Source organism: Helianthus annuus, chromosome 14, assembly GCF_002127325.2.
Source record: "Helianthus annuus cultivar XRQ/B chromosome 14, HanXRQr2.0-SUNRISE, whole genome shotgun sequence".
In the NCBI taxonomy this organism is placed as follows: Eukaryota; Viridiplantae; Streptophyta; class Magnoliopsida; order Asterales; family Asteraceae; genus Helianthus; species Helianthus annuus.
In genome coordinates, this window is record NC_035446.2 from 166,485,813 (window position 1) to 166,502,542 (window position 16,730).

The following is a 16,730-nucleotide window of genomic DNA, read 5'->3' on the forward strand; positions in this document are numbered from 1 at the left end:
AATATAATATAGAATATGAAATTTCAACAACGATTAATATGAATTATAGACGTGGTTTCTCAAACCTTCTAAAATTGAAATTTCAACAAACCACAAATAAATTGAAATTTCAACAAACCACAAATATTTTTATTTTCCATGTAATTCATTCTTATTATACTAATTTAACTCTTTATTTGATTCAAAAATTAATAAATAAATAAACTACTTAAAATGGTTTTATCGTTTAGTTAGACGAGAAAAATGAATGAATTCAGAAAATGTAAAAACAGTGATGTTTATAGATAATTTAATTTATAATTATGAGAATACATTGAATCTTTTATTGATCATTAAACTTATGGTAGGACCCTAAAAATGCTACTACCAGTAACAACCCCCATTTTGCATCTAGTACCGTATCACGTGTCTCATGTTTCCTCTCATATTATAGACAATGTCAATATATTTTCAATTATAAATAAAGTGATTAAATATAATAGAACCTCTGCAAATTAATTAATTGTATCAATGTTATTGGATAATTAGATAGTTGTTCATGTGAGGTAAGACTTAAAATGCAACACGCCTTTCCGTGCGTTGGTATGGCTTTCTAAAATAGTTCATGAGTTGGAGTTTGTATAAAACAAAAATTATTTTGGGTTGAGTCACAGGTTTTATTAGAGCGGATCTTGGGGTGATGTGTTTTCTCTGAAATGATGATAAGTCAGGTTACCAGCGTCATTAGCATTCGCAGACATAGGTGACCTTTTATCATTGGATTTACCTGAATGACCAGACTTTTATTGATCGTTCAAAAAAAATCAAGCTAATAAATATTATACTCTAATTTGATTAATAGCCCTCAAAAGAAGCTGCAAAACTACAAACTAAAATCAAGCTAACAATGTTGGTTCAGTTCTGTTTGTGCATGAAGGAAAACATATAAATCATACATGTCACCGCAGACAGTGCAGAGGAGAATCCAGTGAGAGAAGACGACATGGAGTTCGACATCTTTGTCAAGGTGATCTGGTTCCTCCTTAGGATGCTAACTGATGATGGGGACTTAGAAACCGAAAAGGGTATCGGTTATGGAGAGGAGGTTTCGTGATGATGTTATGGCTAATGGGGTGTGTGAATTGTGAAACTGAGTAACCCCTAAACCTCCACATAACTCTCCTTATATAAGCACCCAGGAGGAAACCTAATTAGTTACTAAGGGCAATATGGTCCATCAACAATTACCAACTAATTAAATAATAGGTTCTAATATATTTTGATCTCTATAATGCAAATGATTATGATGGCTATAGATTAAATATTAATACGTAATATATTTAATCTTACATTCTCCCACTTAGCCGAGTAATCATTTACTATGAGTATTAGATAAGCCTGATCAGGAGTTAACACTCATTTTAGCCTTAAACAAGTACTATAGCAGAAAAATACAGCCGTTGAATCATTATGCGACTCAGGAACCCCATTAATCATACTATAGCCTTAATTTAAAACCTAATCATCATGATCAAAATACGCGTAAGCCCTTTGTTTGATTTGTAACTTTTATTTGTCTATATGCCATTATACCGGTTGAACATATTCTAACAGACATACAAAATCAAACTTTGAGGAAATTTCATTAAACATAAAACATAAGCTAGTACAATATGCTCAAATAAGGTCTTTACTAAATCCCATATTCCGAACATGTTCTTCATAAACCTTAGGAGGGAGACCTTTAGTCATCGGATCCGCAAGCATATCCTTAGTACTAATATACTCGATACAAAGATTATTTTCCTCAACTCGTTCACGTACAAATAGATATTTCGTATCGAGATATAAACCAGCTCCAGTCGAACTGTTACTGTTCGAGAAACTAACGGCAGCTGAATTATCACAGTAAAGCTTCAATGGTCTAGAAATGGAATTAACGATTTTGAGTCCAGTGACCAGGTTTCTAATCAACATTCCATGACAGGTTGCGTTATAGACAGCAATGTATTCCGCCATCATTGTGGAAGTTGTGGTCAACTGTTGTTTATGACTCTTCCAAGAGATAGGGCCGCCTGCTAACATAAAGATATAGCCCGAAGTGGATTTCTTGTCATCTTTGCATTTGGCAAAGTCAGAATCAGAATAGCCCACCACTTCTAAATGATCACTTCTTCTATAAGTCAGTTTATAGTCTTTCGTCCCTTGCAGATATCGAAGTACCTTCTTAGCTGCTTTCCAGTGATCTAAGCCAGGATTAGTCTGATAACGGCCTAGCATTCCAGCAATATAAGCGATATCTGGACGAGTACAGACTTGAGCATACATCAAGCTCCCGACTACTGATGCATAAGGTATCTGGCTCATTTGCTCCTTCTCAACCTCTGTTGTCGGACACTGAAACGAACCGAAAACATCTCCCTTAACTACTGGAGCGACGGAGGGTTTGCACTGTTGCATGTTGTATCGTGTAAGGACACGATCTATGTAGGCCCTTTGGGACAATCCTAAGATCCCTTTGTTTCTATCTCGGTGAATTTCGATGCCAATGACGTAAGATGCATCTCCGAGATCCTTCATGTCGAAGTTATGCGAGAGTAAACGCTTCGACTCATGCAACATGTCTAAACTATTACTTGCCAATAGAATATCATCTACGTAAAGGACATGTATAGTAAAGTCGCTCCCACTCATCTTGAGGTAGGTGCATTGATCCACTTGATTCTTCATAAAACCTTGCTTCTTCATGACTTCATCAAACTTGAGGTACCACTGACGTGATGCTTGTTTCAACCCGTAAATGGATTTCTTCAGCTTACAGACTAGATGCTCCTGACCTTCAGGTTCAAAGCCTTCAGGTTGCTTCATGTAAACATCTTCGTCCAAGTCTCCGTTAAGGAAAGCGGTTTTAACGTCCATCTGATGCAGCTCTAAATCGAAATGAGCTACTAGGGCCATGACGATCCTTAATGAATCTTTACGAGAGACAGGTGAAAACGTCTCTTGATAATCAATTCCCTCTTTCTGAGTGTAGCCCTTTGCAACCAATCTCGCTTTGTAGCGTTCAACGTTCCCATTCGGATCCAGTTTTGTTTTGAACACCCATTTGCATCCTACGGGTTTGACTCCGTTGGGTAATTCTACCAAATCCCAAACGTCATTTTTCTTCATGGAATCAAGCTCATCAATCATTGCTTTATTCCATTCAGAAGACTGATCACTGCTAATGGCTTCATTGTAAGAGATAGGATCATTTAGCTTTCCGGGATCCATTTCAGTCAGGTAGGTAACATAATCATCCCAATTAGGAGGCCTTCTTTGCCTGGATGACCTCCTGAGTAGATTATCGGGTTCAGCGTTGTCTTGGTTTTGAGCGTTTGATGTGCCTTCGTCATGAGGTATAATGGGTTCTGATTGTAGAGGTGAATTTGGAGTTGGTGCAGTAGCTTCAGGTGTAATAATTGCATTGGGTACAAGAGGAGTAATCGGAGTAATGGTAAGCGACGAGTCTCTCCCCCCCGCGTCTTGTACTTCTTGCAATTCTTCGTAAGGGTTGGTACTGCTCCCACTGACCTTGAAATCCTCCAGGAACGCGGCACGCTTGGTTTCAACAATACGGGTGACATGGGAAGGACAATAGAAACGATAACCCTTAGAGTTCTCATGATACCCGATAAAGAAACAAGTAACTGTTTTAGGGTCAAGTTTCCTTAGGAAAGGATTGTAAAGTTTTGCTTCAGCAATGCAGCCCCATACTTTCATATATTTAAGACTCGGTTTCCTTCCTGTCCAAAGTTCATAAGGAGTTTTAGGGACAGACTTAGAAGGAACTCTATTGAGTATATGAACAACTGCTTTCAACGCTTCAGTCCAGAGGAATAATGGTAAGTTAGTGTTAGCTAACATACTGCGCACCATGTTCATAAGGGTACGGTTTCTTCTTTCAGCGACACCGTTCTGCTGAGGTGTACCAGGCATGGTGTATTGGTTCACAATCCCCTGGCCCTTACAAAACTCATAAAATGGACCAGGAGCTTGACCCACATCAGTATGTCTTCCATAATACTCACCGCCTCTATCTGATCTCACAACTTTAATCTGACGATCTAATTGCTTTTCAACTTCAGCCTTATAATCTTTAAAAGTTGTTAGAGATTCAGATTTCTCCTTAATAAGATACAAGTACATGTAACGAGAATAATCATCAATAAAAGTGATAAATGAAGTATGTCCTGTTATGCCAGCGATTTGGTAGGGACCACTAATGTCAGTGTGAATGAGTTCTAATAAATTAGAACTCCTAGTGGCACCTTTCTTATTCGCTAATGTCATTTTACCTTTAAGACATTTGACACATGTTCCAAAGTCAGAGAAATCGAGAGGAGGTAAGACTTCATCCTTTACGAGACGATTTAATCGCTCTTTTGAAATGTGGCCTAAACGCTGATGCCACAACATGGATGAAGTCTCTAAGTCTCGTTTCTCTTCCATCTTTGTGAGTGATTCATTAATGTTATATGACAACAAAGATTTGGAAAAGCCATCATCTAGTTCTAATCTATAGAGACCTCCATCCAGAACACCAGTACCATAAAGAACAGAATCATAATGGATAGAGAGTTTGCGATGACCATGGGAAACAATAAAACCGTCCATGTCTAACTTTGGTCCTGATATAAGGTTCCGAGTTACCTCAGGAACATATAAGGTATCATAAAGTTTAATACATAAACCAGTTTTCATAACTAATTGTAATGTTCCAATGGCCTTCACTTCTAATTCTCGATCATCCCCAACCTTAAGCGTTCTTTGGTTTCTTTCCAGCTTCCGGATTGAAAGGAATCCCTGAGTTGAATTGGTAACATGAACCATAGAACCAGAATCAAACCACCAAGAATTAGCAGGAACACTTAAATTATAGGACTCAAGTATCATAAAATAATCGTTACCTTTCTTAGCCAGCCACTCCTTAAAGTCAGGGCATTCCTTCTGCATATGTCCTGTCTTTTTACAGAACTTGCAGCGGATACTGCCTAAGGAGTTCTTAGAGCTGGAAGGTGTACTTGTATTAGAGTTGGGATTAGGCCTTTGGACTTTTGAAGCATCCTTCCTATGATAATTGTTCTTCCTTTTCTTAGAGTTGGAGGTGGTGAAGTTGGCAACATCAGTAGTGCGATCCATCCTCATGAGCTCTTCCTCCTGTACGCACATGGCGACCAGCTCACTCATCGTCCATTTTTCCTTCTGAGTGTTGTAATTGATCTTAAATGCTTCAAAGGATGAAGGAAGCGAAGTAATGATGAAATGAACAAGGAAACCATCACTGATTTCCATTTCCAGCCCCTTCAGCTTATTGGCCATGTCATTCATCATCATGATGTGCTCGCGAATGCCGCTCCTCCCATCATACTTAGTTGTCACCAGCTTGAGAATAAGAGTACTAGCATGCGCCTTAGACGTCCCTTTGAACTGCGCCTCCACATGTTCCAAGTAGGTTTTAGCATCTTCAGAATCAGGAATAGCTCCCCTGATTGCATTGCTTATGGATTGCTTCATAAACATGAGAGACATGCGGTTACACCTAGTCCACTTTTCATGAGTTAACTGCTCAGCAGCAGTACTTTGAGTGGTAAGGTCCGCTGGCTTTTTCTCTCTTAGAGCATAATCAAAATCAAGCAATCCGAGAGTAAGCATGAGAGCATCCTTCCATGCAGCAAAGTTATCACCAGTCAAAGGTGGAATCCCGCAGTTGGGTGCTGATAGTGGAAATAAGATGAGCAAGTTATGATACTAAGGAAGAAATCCTAATGTGATCTAAGGGCACGTTAAACTAAGGCAGGCAAAATAATGACCATTTTACATAATGAAGTTGTGATAATGTCTATTACTAACATCAAAATAATAGACTTAACTAAAAATTTCTACTTAAACGAAAACAAAACAGCTTTGGCCAGAAGTGTGATCATTTAAGCATATGTGCAAAGTGGTTGTAACAAATCAACTATGGCCAGAAATTGAAACAATCACTTTAGTTATGCACTTGTTAAGTATGCCATCTATGAAAGAATTAAAGCAGCTTTGGCCAGATATTAAAACATTCATGCTTATGATGCACACTTAACATAGCTTTCGTAATACTTGAATGATAAGTAGATGTATCAAGTCAGCTTTGGCCAGAAATGATATATCAAAAGCTCATTCAAGTTAAGCTATTCTGGTTTTGCAAAACATTATCTGATTCTGATTAGTTAACTAAGTAAATTACAAAACCATTTATTTAATAGCAAACCACCCGTTAGCGCGGATCACGGTTTCGAGTCGCAACCACGGTCTCGAGTTATGACGTTATGGTCTCGAGTCGCAACCACGGTCTCGAGTAATGACGTTATGGTTGCGAGTCGCAAGTATGGTCTCGAGTAATGACGTTATGGTTGCGAGTCGCAACTACGGTTTCGAGTAATGACGTTATGGTTGCGAGTCGCAACTACGATCTCGAGTAATGACGTTATGGTTGCGAGTCGCAACTACGGTTTCGAGTAATGACGTTATGGTTGCGAGTCGCAACTACGGTCTCGAGTCGCAACCTGATGATCTCGAAACTTCCTGTCACAGCTGTTAATTGTGATATCATAACCGAAAATTCGAAATTAAGGGATTATGAGATATTATTTCCTGTTTTAAAGTGATCTAATTTTATCAACATATTTCGAAAATAATAACTGTTTATCTAATAACAGTTTCGAATAAAAATTAAAAGATAAAATTAGATCAAACATGGAAAAAACACCCATTAATCCTAAATCATTCCAAAACATAACAGAATACTTCGAATTTTCTCAAGAACATGATGAACCCTAAAACATAAAACATAAATTCTGGAACCCGAAACCTGAATTTTATTAGTTTTTCTAAATAGATTTCGGTTAAAAAACATAATCCAGTTAATTCGGTGAACAAATAATTAATCTTTTTCCCGAAAACAGAGATCTCGAGTCGATCTCCATGACTCGAAATCGGCTGTTATGTTCATAAGGTTTCAAAAAAATTCCGTTTTCCAAGTTTCAATCCCAGAATTATGGATACGAAAACAGAACTGACTAATCAGCATATGCTCTGATACCACATGTTGGTTCAGTTCTGTTTGTGCATGAAGGAAAACATATAAATCATACCTGTCACCGCAGACAGTGCAGAGGAGAATCCAGTGAGAGAAGACGACATGGAGTTCGACATCTTTGTCAAGGTGATCTGGTTCCTCCTTAGGATGCTAACTGATGATGGGGACTTAGAAACCGAAAAGGATATCGGTTATGGAGAGGAGGTTTCGTGATGATGTTATGGCTAATGGGGTGTGTGAATTGTGAAACTGAGTAACCCCTAAACCTCCACATAACTCTCCTTATATAAGCACCCAGGAGGAAACCTAATTAGTTACTAAGGGCAATATGGTCCATCAACAATTACCAACTAATTAAATAATAGGTTCTAATATATTTTGATCTCTATAATGCAAATGATTATGATGGCTATAGATTAAATATTAATACGTAATATATTTAATCTTACAAACAAATATTTAAAATTAAAGGCTAATAAGTATTATAGTCTTCCATTTCTTGCTTGTATTTTCTAGAGCATCCACATAATACGATGATGAAAAATGAGGCGACATCAGCCTAGTCTACCTCTCTCAAGAACACACCCTCTACTCCCATTCACTAATCTCTCTCCTTCAGATGACACTCTCTCTTAGGCTATATGTTAATCTCACGTATGCGTCACATAAGCGATAAGCTTTATCGTTAATATAAACGGTTTGAGATAACGCCCTCTTTAAAGCCTTCTTTGAAACAATATAAAAGAAAAAGAAAATCATAAAAGAAATGATTCTGATTGATGATCGTTATTGTGTTGGTTAACCCTCAATAGCTCTCCCCTCTAGCGCCACGGGGCGGTGTTTGGTGCCCAAAAGGGTGATGTGGGGAGGGACGCTAACCCACACCACTCAATCTTATTAAAATCAAACATCTAAGAGCGCCCTTTTGATGGTGAAAATCAAATGGCAGGTACAAATATGGATGACAATCAAACCTGAACCCGGTGGGTTAACCCGAAACCCGACACATTTGGGAAGAGTTTGGGTCTGGTAGTTGGGTAATGGACCGGGTTTAGGATTAGTTTTTATTTTTTTTTCGCGGGTTTGGGATTTAGTGGTATACCATTTGCCTGAACCGATTACCTGATAAAGTGTACCATTTACCTGATTGTATGTCAGATATAATTTCTTTTATTTTTTAGTATGTATATATGACATGATATATCAATTATTGGTGTATACTATTTTTGTCATCTATGCATTTTATTATATTTTTTATATACATTTTGGTATTTTATATATATACGCTGTAGCCATTTGATATATCTTTATTGTGGTAATGTTAAATTTAATTGATTAGTAGTTACCACATAGATACTTGCGAGTTTTGGCTGGTTATACCCAATGGGTAATTTCTATAATTAATGGACTTACTCAAAACCGGTAGGTATATCCAATACCCAAAGGGTAATTACCCGATAGAAACACGACAGGTTTGGAACAAACTTATCTAATCAGGTTTGGAGTTAGGATTTTCTAAACCTGACCCATTACCATCCCAAGGTACAAACTTCAACGATTAACATAAACGAAGGTGGAAAATATTATAATCAGTTTCTATTTTTTTTTTCAAAAACTTTTTATTTCTCAATCATTTCCTTACAACATTTAAAAACCACAACTTGTTATATATAATAATAAAAGGAGAAAAATGCAATTTGCGTTTCTGTAGTATGTCCCAAACATCAATCTGAGCCCCTAAACTAAATTTTTGGTTTTTTGAGTCCCTGACCTTATGAATTCATAACACTTTGAGTCCCTACCGTCAGTTTGACTGTTTGAGGCAGGGGTAAGACCGTCTTTTGGCATATATTAAAAACACTTTGCGTCTCTATGGTATGAGTGAAATATCAACCTGAACCCCTAAATTCATTTTTTTTGCTTTTTTCTTAAGAAATCTAATAATTCAAATTAACTCTTTTATTTTTAAATAAATGCAATCTAATAATTAACTCTTTTTAAATAAATGCAATCTAATAATTAACTCCTTTTAAATAAATGCAATATAATAATAAAATGTATACTATATATAACAAATTATTAAAGCCTAAATTCTCTTTTATTTTAAAATAAATGCAATCTAATAAATGCAATATAATAATTAAATGTATACTATATCTAACAAATTATTAAAGCCTAAACTGTATATTAAATGTAAACTTTTAATACATACAATACAGAGACAAAACGTCATACCAACTTCGTAGACTTGACGGAACTTACAGACTCGATAACAAAAGACCGTGACATACAATACAGAGACAAAACGTCAAAGATCCACAAGCAATTGTGGATCTTTACTGACGGGTGCACTTCGTAATGTAGCAGATATGAATGAATATAACCTCAGTGTAGGTAATTACATATCTGCCACTGGGGTTATATTCATTCATATGAATGAATATAACCCAAGTGGTAGATATGAAATTCTAGAGCTCGCTAATTACATATCTGCCACTGGGGTTATATTAATTCATATGACTGAATATAACCCAAGTGGTAGATATGTAATTAGCGAGCTCTGGAATTTCAAGGAAAATCGAAGACCTACACTGGGGTTGTATTCATTCATATCAATCACTTCCTTATGTGCACCGCACCATCTTCTAGGAGGTTGTCAAGTGTTCTCGCCTTCGTAGTTGGTGTTTTGCGTATCTTTACATCCGCAGCCATTCTGTACATCGAATCAAACCAAAACTAAATAACTGTTATCATCGAATCAAACCCAAAAATACCCAAATAACACATTCAAATCATTGATGAGGAACACATTCAAATCACACATTCAAATCATTGAATCAAACCCAAAAATACCCAAATAACACATTCAAATCATTGATGAGGAACACATTCAAATCATTGAATCAAACCCATCATTGAATCTGTAACAGCCCAGCGTAACCGCACCATGATATTGTCCGCTTTGGCAGCCAGCACGCTCTCAGCGTCCGCCCCTCACGGCTTTAAAACGCGTCATGATGGTGAAGGTATCAAGCCCCTTATAAGGAAGCCTCCGTTCCCCTTCACAACCGATGTGGGATATCACAGAATCAAACCCAAAAATACCCAAATAACACATTCAAATCATTGAATCAAACCCAAAATACCCAAACTCAAACAACCAACCAAAACGATTCGAAATTTACCAAAAATCAATTTTCACATTTCAAGTATCAATATTGATGTGTTCAATCCGAAGCTGATCAATCCGAAACTGATCCGATCAGTTCTTTTTAAACAGTTCTCAAACACATTGAAAACCTCGAAACAAAAACCCACAAGAATCAAAACCAAAACACATTCAAAACCTCTGTTTTGATACCCGAGACAAAAACCCACAAGAATCAAACAAAACCAAAACACATTCAAAACCGTATATGAGTTATCTAACCCGTATGAAGATAACCCTCTGTTTTGATACCCTAGACAAAAACCCACAAGAATCAAACAAAACCAAACCCCTGTTTTGATATCCGAGACAAAAAACCACAAGAATCAAACAATATGAAAATGTGGATTGTTATCGATGAAGATGAAGATGATGAAGAATCTAACCTCTGTTTTACCTTGGGTTGTTATCGATGAAGATGATGAAGATGAAGCTGATGAAGATGATGAACGAAGATGATGAAAATGAAGATGATGATGATGATAATCGGAAGATCAAGATGAAGATGATGATGATGATGATGATGGGATGTTAATCGGAAGATCAAGATGAAGATGGGTGTTGGGAGTTGGGATGTTAAGGGTTGAGAAGTGTGATGAAACTGATCTGATCATTCTTATCTTCTATTAATTGTAGATGTTAAGGGTCAATGGCATAAAGGACTTTTCACAATTGTCAAACGGTCAAACTGACGGAACCCTGACGGCAGGGACTCAAACTGTTATGAATTCATAAGGTCAGGGGCTCAAAAAACCAAAAATGTAATTTAGGGGCTCAGGTTGATGTTTGGGACATACCACAGGGACGCAAATTGCATTTTTCTCTAATAAAAGTTTATAAGTGACAACTAAAATCTTCGGGATCTGTTAATTTAGGATTGGTTCTATTTCTAAAAAAGACACAGGTTTCAAAATCATCTACACTTAAAATTGTTTAAGGTTTTGTTCTCTTTATGTTAAGGGTTTGAGCCCCACTATAAACAAATTTGGTGTAATTCTAGCCCATAAAAATTAAAAAAAAATGTAAAAAAAAGTCCTACAGATTAAAAACACTATTTAAAATCCAGTATGTTTATAATTCTAAGAATTTACAACCAGTGGCGGACCCATGAATTTTTCCATGGGGGTGCGAAACATTTTTAAAAATTCTAGGCCCCTAGGTATATAAGTAAAAAAAATCGGTTCGTATCTGGTCGGTTCGGGTTGGGTCATGTAAAACAAAAGAAATTGCGCCATAACGTCCTTACTCATGGTTTCTATCACAAACAAATTGATGCATAAGTTCATCGCTCCATAACATAATGTTTGAATTTTAATTTTCAACCCTAGAAATCGTGTGTAATCACCCTAAAAATCATCTAAACAACATAATCACCCTAAAAATCGTCTAAACAACCATAAACAACATCAAAACACATGAAATTTCAAACCTATTTAAGATTTTTGTTACCCTTTGGTGTCGGACGATGGTGGTTCGCGGATGCTGATGATGTGCTGTTGTGGTTGATGTTGTGTTCGATGATCACTGGTAGGAGACGACCAAAGAGAGGGAGGGTGATGCGGACCAACACGACGTTAACACGGGAAGTGGCTAGAATCGGTCCGGATTTGTTCGAAGTTCCAACCAAGAGTCTCGGTTATTTACTTTTAATTATTTTCGGTTATTTTTATCTCCAGCTTGTTTTTTTTATTTGGTTAAGTTTGAATTTTTAGTTTTATCCTTATCTTGTGGTTTGTTTAAAAACTTGGAGAATTGGTTGGAATGGATGATTCTTGACTTTTGAAAATTGTTTCTTCTCTTTGGGAACGTACGTGCGTTCTTGGTGAATTCCGGTTGGCCGGATCACTAAACCGTCATCATCGTCTTGGTTGGCCAAGGGTGGTGCCGCTAGGGTAAAGCCTAGGTTACATACAATCGAATCCTATCAAGTGGTAATCAGAGACCAGGTATTCTCAGCATGTCAGGCCATGGACCAGTGTTTCGGCCCCAACCAAATCGCAGACCACCAGAGAACGATCACCCTGTTGATCCGCGTGATGCTGAGATCGAGCGATTGAGACAGAGGATTCGGGATTTGGAGGTTCGTCAGGTTGATTGGTTGGGTGATCATGATGACACCACGATTACTGATTCTGAATACGAAGAATACGACCACAACGTCTTTGCTGACCAACGTTATCGTCAATCACCGCCCCACCGCCGCTACCGAACACCGCCGGCTCCTCCGGCTCACGGTCAGCAGGTGGACCCGCTAAGGGCCCTTGGATTTCGTTTGGAAGTCCCAGAATTCGAAGGTAAGGTGCAACCAGATGATTTTCTTGAGTGGCTACAAACGGTGGAACGAGTTTTTGATATTCGAGACGTCCCGGAAGAATTAAAGGTAAAACTCGTAGCCCTAAAATTTCGTAAACATGCTTCGTTATGGTGGGAACATGTGCAAGCAAAACGTAGACGGGAAGGGAAACGGAAGGTTCGTTCGTGGGATAAGATGCGTAGTTTGTTGAAAAAAAAATTCTTGCCGGTTACGCACAAGCAAGACACATACTTGGAGTATCATAATTTTCGTCAAGGTTCATTGTCCGTGGAGGAATTTATTGGGGAGTTTGAATGAATGAGGTTGAGGTGTGACATGGAAGAGGACGAAGAACAACTTATTGCATGGTTTTTGGGCGGGTTGCGAACTGAGATTTCGGATGTCGTGTACCTGCAACAATATTTCAGTTTTAACGATGTGTGTCGGTTGGCTTTACGAGTCGAAAAGTAGCTGTTAGTGAAGCCCAAACCCACCCCCGATTTACTGTCTCCAACAAGCCCACGGGCTCGTCCCAAACCCATGTGCCGGCCCAATCCTCGGCTGTCAAGCCCACAGCCAACCCCGATTCACAGCAGCAGCCCAATGCCACTGTTCCAGCTACGGGTTCTGGTTCTACCGCGTTACGGTGTTACAAATGTCAGGGGTTCGGTCATCTCAAGCGTGATTGTCCGAACAAACAGCTCTTAGCCTTAATCGATGACCCGGAGCAGCTTTCTGAACACGAACAGGCCCAATCGGAGGTCCTTCTTCCGGACCGTGGCGAATTACTCGTCACACGTCGTTTACTTCACACGACCGTTGACGATCTGGATGATACCACGTGGCTGCGACATAATATTTTTCGAACTCAGTGTACGACAAAAGGGAAAGTGTGTTCTGTTATTGTTGATGGGGGAAGCTGTGAGAATATGGTTTCTACAACCATGGTGGAAAAACTGAACCTTCCTACACATGACCATCCAGATCCGTACCAGTTATCATGGCTTCGTAAAGGTAGTGTTGTCAAGGTTACAAAAAAATGTTTGGTGTCTTTTACGATTGGTAATAAGTACGCGGATGAACTTTGGTGTGAGGTTATACCGATGGACGCATGTCACTTATTGTTGGGTAGACCCTGGTTATACGATCGCAGAGTTAAACATGACGGGTTCAGAAACACGTACACGTTTAAAAAAGATGGTCTTCACATTACACTAGCTCCGTTAAATCCGAAAGATGAACCGCCGCCACCCATAGCTTCGAAGTCGGAATTCGTCGGCCTAACTAGAGTTTTGCCGACTTCGGTCGTCTTCGGGCTTGTTGTCACCGAGGTGAACCAACCGGTTAATGTTCCACCGCCCTCGGTCGCACCATTAATCGAAGAATTCGCCGATGTTTTTCCCGAAGACATTCCACACGGCTTACCTCTTATGCGGGATATTCAGCACTGTATCGACTTCTTTCCGGGTTCCACCATCCCAAACAAACCGGGCTATCGCATGAACCCGAAGGAATTCGAAGAGCTTCACAAACAGGTTAAAGAGCTTTTGGATAAAGGTTTGATACGGGAGAGTATGAGTCCTTGCGCGGTCCCGACTTTATTGGTTCCAAAACCGGGTGGTACGTTTCGAATGTGTGTTGATAGCCGTGCCGTGAATAAGATCACTATAAAGTACAGATTTCCGATTCCGAGGTTCGATGATATGTTAGATCATTTACATGGATCAACCGTTTTTTCCAAACTCGATTTGAGGAGCGGGTATCATCAGATTCGCATGCGCCCGGGAGATGAATGGAAGACGGCATTTAAAACGCGGGATGGATTGTACGAGTGGCTCGTTATGCCTTTCGGTTTATCGAACGCACCAAGCACCTTTATGCGTTTAATGAATCACATTTTCAAGCCGTATACGGGTAAATTCGTTGTTGTTTATTTTGATGATATTTTGGTTTATAGTCGTTCAACAAAACAACATTTGGGCCACTTACGGGACGTGTTCACAATTCTTCGTGACCAAAAACTTTTTGCAAATACAAAAAAATGCCATTTTTTGGCGGATGAAGTTAAGTTTTTGGGTTACTTGGTTTCGAAAGAGGGTATTCGGATAGACCCGGCTAAAACCGAATCCATCACGGCTTGGCCAGCACCAAAATCATTTCATGAGGTACGTAGTTTTCATGGTTTGGCTTCTTTTTATCGTCGATTTATTAAAGATTTCAGTACGATTGTGGCACCTATAACTGAATGTTTGAAGAAGTCAAAGTTTGAGTGGACGGAAGGGGCACAAAAATCTTTTTTACGGTTGAAAGAAGCGGTCACAAAAGCTCCTGTTTTAGCACTACCCAGTTTCGAACAGGTTTTTCAAGTTGAATGTGATGCATCCGGGTTGGGTATTGGAGCCGTTTTAAGTCAAGGTGCTCGTCCCATTGCTTTTTTTAGCGAAAAATTTAATGAAACGAGACGTCGGTATAGCACTTATGACAAGGAGTTTTATGCAATTGTTAGGAGTCTCGAATATTGGCGACACTATTTGCTACCGAGTGAGTTTATTCTTTATTCAGACCACCAAGCATTAAAGTACATTCAGGGCCAAGCCAACTTAAACCCGCGACATGCAAAGTGGGTTGAAATGCTTCAAGATTTTTCCTTTGTTATTCGACATAAACCAGGTACGTCCAATTCCGTTGCGGATGCTTTAAGTCGCCGACCGCCCAGTTTTTTTAACTACTGTTGCGCACGTTACGGGGCTACCGGCTTTCGAACACTTGTATCCCGAAGACCCGGATTTTAAACAGATCTGGACCGCATGTTTATCGGCACCGTACCGGGATTTTTTTTTGCGCAACGGTCGGCTATATAAAGCCGGCAGGTTGTGTTTGCCGGTCTCTTCGATCCGTGAAGCCGTAATCATCGAGTGCCACCGGGGAGCTTTGTCGGGTCATTTCGGACGAAACAAAACAGCGATCGCCGTCCAGGAACGTTTTTTTTGGCCGAAACTTATGAGGGACGTGGCCAAAGTTGTTGATCGTTGTAGGGTGTGCCACATCGCCAAAACTCACCATACGAATCAAGGGTTGTACACGCCGTTACCGACTCCGAATGCTCCATGGGAAGATGTTTCGCTTGATTTCGTTCTTGGGTTACCGATAACACAGCGGAAAAAGGATTCTATTATGGTTGTGGTGGACAGGTTTTCGAAAATGGCCCATTTTATACCATGTGCAAAAACGTTCGATGCTTCACAGGTTGCAAGATTATATTTTTCTGATGTGGTACGTTTACACGGGTTCCGAAAACGATCACGTCAGACCGAGATGTGAAATTTATTAGCCATTTTTGGAGGACTCTTTGGAAAAAGTTGGGGGCTAAGCTACAGTTCAGCAGTTCGCATCACCCCCAAACTGACGGACAGACGGAGGTAACGAATCGAAGTCTTGGAAATTTGCTACGTTCGTTGATTGGTGATAACCCGAAACAGTGGGATCTAGTGTTGCCACAAGCAGAATTTGCGTATAATAGATCTTCACATTCGGCTACGGGTCGGAGTCCGTTTCTGGTAGTTTATGGGAGAAATCCATTCACCCCGTTGGATTTAACACCGCAAGTTGATGGCCACCCGGTTAGCGAAGATGGGGATGGTAGGGCCGATTATATCAAACGCATGCGTGCAAAAGTGAGGGAAAAAATTGTTGAGCATAATCTCAAGTATCAGTCCACTGTGAATAAGCATCGAAAACAGGTTGTTTTTGAAGTCGGTGATTTGGTTTGGATTTATCTTCGTCCTGAGCGATTTCCTCCGGGTAGATTCGCTAAGCTTCGTCCAAGGGCGGATGGGCCGTTTCGGGTGATTCAAAGAATTAATGATAATGCGTATAAGTTGGATTTACCGGGTCACTATAACGTGTCCGCTACTTTTAATGTTGCTGATCTGTCACCCTACACGCCAGAAGATGATGATATGGTTGACTCGGGGACGAGTCAATTTTTAGAGGGGGAGGATGATGCGGACCAACACGACATTAACACGGGAAGTGGCTAGAATCGGTCCGGATTTGTTCGAAGTTCCAACCAAGAGTCTCGGTTATTTACTTTTAATTATTTTCGGTTATTTTTATTTCCAGCTTGTTTTTTT

General features: G+C 39.3%; 1 long non-coding RNA gene across 1 annotated transcript; it reads right to left on the minus strand.

Annotated features, from left to right (window-relative positions):
• Positions 1-9,705: 9,705 nt before the first annotated feature.
• LOC110906253 lies at positions 9,706-10,773 on the minus strand. Its single transcript, XR_002573779.1, has 2 exons — positions 10,691-10,773; positions 9,706-9,809 (listed from the first exon to the last, which is right to left on the minus strand). It is a non-coding gene; the product is annotated as an uncharacterized LOC110906253 (long non-coding RNA).
• Between the last annotated feature and the right edge of the window lie 5,957 nt (positions 10,774-16,730).